The 4,012-nt window shown below is 35.4% G+C and overlaps 1 non-coding gene across 1 annotated transcript; it reads right to left on the reverse strand.

The window, feature by feature from the left end:
• Nucleotides 1-1,434: 1,434 nt before the first annotated feature.
• On the reverse strand, nucleotides 1,435-1,506 carry TRNAC-GCA. The gene has a single exon. It is a non-coding gene; the product is annotated as a tRNA-Cys (tRNA).
• Between the last annotated feature and the right edge of the window lie 2,506 nt (nucleotides 1,507-4,012).

Genomic DNA, 4,012 nt, shown 5'->3' on the forward strand with positions numbered 1-4,012 from the left:
TACTGTAAGGATTCACAGAGAATATACAACATTATGATACTGAAATAAGAACAAGTTTCACAGTAAACCTAGATTAATACAATGACATTATATAAGAAAAAAAAAACCTTACTTTTCTTAAATAATGTCTTTGTATAACGGCAGATTGCGGTCCTTCCGCCGGTTGTGGTATACTGCTTCTTCGTTTTGGTGTACTGCGCATGTGTATGGGACTTGCGTTCCTACGCATACCCAGTACATCAATGCTTTGAAATGGAAGCAACGTAGAAAAGAAAGTCTCTGTTGCTCCGTTTTCTCTCTCTTTTTTTTAACTGTAAAAAAAGGTTTTGGGGCAGTTTATACCAATGGAAAAAAGTCTGGGCGACCGGACCTTTTTCCATTGGTATATTGTGGGATTTACAATGGGCATGCTGGTTGGGCTGGCCAATCAGCGTGCACATTTTTGAATATTAATAGGAAGTCATTGTATAATTCTGGTTTTAATATTGCTTAATGCTGATGAAAAATATAACAAGCGCTACATATGTTGTCAGAAATAAAGAGTCTATAGTTTCTTCTAGTATACCTTGTACTGACAGCTGCCCATAATGCCCTTTTAAATTCTTCTCCATTCATTTACATGACACATTCTATACCTACTCAGGAATCCCTGCAATATTTCCTCTGTAATCTTCACAAAATGTATTTCAATTATTTTTTACACTTTCCTACAGGATGAAGTCTATTTACTGACAGAGGTGAGGAGACAATTTCAGTATGTAAAATTTGCAAACATGCACTGTAATAACCAAGGCATAACTTAGCACTGTATGTAACAAACATCCTTGGGTATATAGAAAATGGCTTAAAAGATGTCAGCAATAAAGTGCCATAAACATACCTCTCAACCTATTAGTGCAAGAAATCTGGACAAAGCCTGACATAATTCGGGGAGAACGGCTCAAAAATAGGGGCATATTTTAAATGTTGCTCTAATAAACTTAGAAAGTCATTAGAATAAGAAGATTTGTGTTAACATGCATTTTTCTGAAGGATATGAATTCTGAAACTCAAATGTATGTCATTATTAGTGACTTCACCCCTCCGATCATCCCACTGATTTGCCAGAAATCCACAAATTTTATGAGTAAAAAAACAAAAAAATTAGACAAAAATCTAGACATTCTGTGAAGATCTGCACAGTTAAGAACTATGGCCATAAATAATTAAAATCTGCGGTCAATAGTTTATTTAATCATAAAAGCACCACATGCTGATGTACAGAAAATCTGTTAGTTAAACAGCATACAAGGGGAATTAAACCTCTGATTAAAGGATAATCTAATCAAATGGCAACTTGCATTTTTTAAACATAAACTCTATGAAGAGGACCATTCACAATAAGTACTAGTAAGACAGATGTAAAATAAAAATATTTAAGAGAAAGAAAAAGCTAGGGGGCATCCGGATTTGAACCGGAGACCTCTTGATCTGCAGTCAAATGCTCTACCACTGAGCTATACCCCCATCTGACAGCTATCAGCTGTTACACATTCTTTAAAGTCTACGACGTACTCTAACAGCTGCAGTCAAACACTCTACAGGAACTAGTTCCGTGTAATGTAAACCATGTGACATTCTATTTGGAAAAATAATAAAAGGGATTGTCAGTTCTTTCTTAAATCGTGTTGGTGTAAGCAAACAAATCAAAACAGTTTTAATGGATTATTAAACCACAATGCGGTAAAAGCTCATTTTGTTCTTTCAAAGGTTACAGTAATTATATTAAAAGTAGATTTAATTTTAAATATATTTATTTTTACATTTAGCCAAGTTACAAACCATCTCATTCTCACAGACCAGTGCATGCACCCCTACACACACAAACACACACACACACACACACACACACACACACACACACACACACACACACACACACACACACACACGTTCTGTATGTATATATAAAAACGCCAGAAAATATTTTATTTTATTTCTATGGTTGTGGGCTTTGCCAGTACATCAGTAAATGAATAAGTGGCCTTCAGTTTTGCATACAGAGAACAGTTATTTTCACAATGAAAAAAAATTACAGATATCAGGAACTGTTTTTCTAGTTGGAGAATCAGCGATATTAAAGCAGAGACGCAGTAACCTGAAAAACTAGTCTAGAGACTACAAAGGCAACGTGTGCCTATATAAAGTTATGACAGTAAGGAAGAAGTATTCAGATGTCAGTGCTCCAGGAGAGGACTTGAAGTGCCAAGAATACATGGCAGTATACAAAGGGACTCTCTTGAATCACAGCTGGGAAGTACCCAGTGACTGATTAACAGTATTTTATTTCCAGAGAAAGACGCCACCTGCTGTTTCTTAAAGCCAATTTAGGCCATAGGCTTAGGATGTAAAATAGCATGACAAAAGAGGAAGGAAATATAATGCTAAATTTATACTATCACTGAACATCTAATTATTAAAAATGGTGTTTGCATTTCAAACACTGAGCTAGTTTAATGAAATAAGAATATTATTTTAAATACTTGCCACACTGTAAGTAAAAAAAAAAATACATGGGCACAATTTAAAGGCTTTCATTAAAGGAAAAAACATAGAGATAAGCTTTCATATGAATACTTTTTCATCAGCAAACAGTACTTCTAAAGTGATTAGTATTTATGTCATGTTTTATGCTAATAAAGCTAGCACTCCAGCTAATGTTCAGCTTTCTTCTCTTAGCACAAGTTTAATAGATACAAATTCATTAATACCTGGGAATATGCCTTTTCTCTGTTGAAAAAAAAATAAAACAAAACAGTTTTTAGACAGAAGCAATGGACAAAAAACTAACCCTGAATAATATTTTCTTTCTTTCTTTCTTTCTTTCTTGGCATTTGTTTACCGGGAAAGACTGTCTGAGCAGTCCCTTTTTTCAGCAGAGGCATGGGGAGAAAAGCTCCATTATACAAACATTATGGACATCATTTGCATGGTTACATCATTTACTGTCAGCCATCCCTGACACCAGTTACATCATTTAAAACAGTTTTGATTAAAAATAACAGTTACTTGGGTTGAATATGAATAAAATGTTTTTTTTTCATATATAGTAGGTATATGCAGTGCAATGTCTTTAGTATGCATAGACTGTCAGGTTTTATGCAAGAATATTTGTTACTATAAAGACTTGTTCAAAATCTAGAGCACAGGAAGAAAACATAAGGAGTCAAAGTGGCATAAAAGAAGAAAGGATGGAAGGAGGCACACGGAAGATAACGAACATGAGAAGATATAGGAGGGTATAGTTGTGATAACAGTACATTAAGCTTTGTGCAGCGGAAAGCTATGGTATGAATTCATCAAGCTACATTAGCTCCAGTTTAACCAGGGGAGATGCAGGTGCAGAAACATTTATCTATCAGATGTTGTTTCCGTTGGCATTTAAGTCTTTCAAGTTGCAGACTGTTCTTAAGTGCTGTGGGTTGAGACTGGTTAGGATAGGAAGGACAAATAAAAGGGAGAGGAGTAGAAAAGAAGTTGCTATGTTTTGTTTAGCAGAATTAGGGAGATAGTGTTTATACAGGCAGCCTAGCTTTTGGTGTGTCTTTTTTGTGGCTTGCTGAAGGTGGAGATCAAATCTATAATCACACCTAGATTGGTGTGGGATACCAGCTCTGTTTTGGTTTTGTTGGATGATAGTATAATAAAGTTTGTTTTTTGAGTGTAGAGAGAGTTGGGTGTGAACACGAGCAGATTATTATTATTTTTTTTTTGGGGGGGGGCGGGATTCAGCAGCAGTTGTGAGTTGTTCAACCAAACTTCTATGGATGAGAAGGATTTCTGGGTAAGTGTTTGGAGCATTGGTAGTGACCTACCAGCACATACCAGAGTTGAGTCATCATTGTATTGTACTATGGAGGCCTCTCTGGCTGCTGTGTTTAGTTCATTGATAAGTTAAACAATATGGATAGAGTCTTGTGGATCTCTAATGGATATAGGAAGGAAAGAGAAGAAATCATGTTGATATTTCATG

The sequence above is a fragment of the Protopterus annectens genome, chromosome 13.part0 (assembly GCF_019279795.1).
Source record: "Protopterus annectens isolate FY-2018-M chromosome 13.part0, PAN1.0, whole genome shotgun sequence".
Lineage (NCBI taxonomy): Eukaryota > Metazoa > Chordata > Ceratodontiformes > Protopteridae > Protopterus > Protopterus annectens.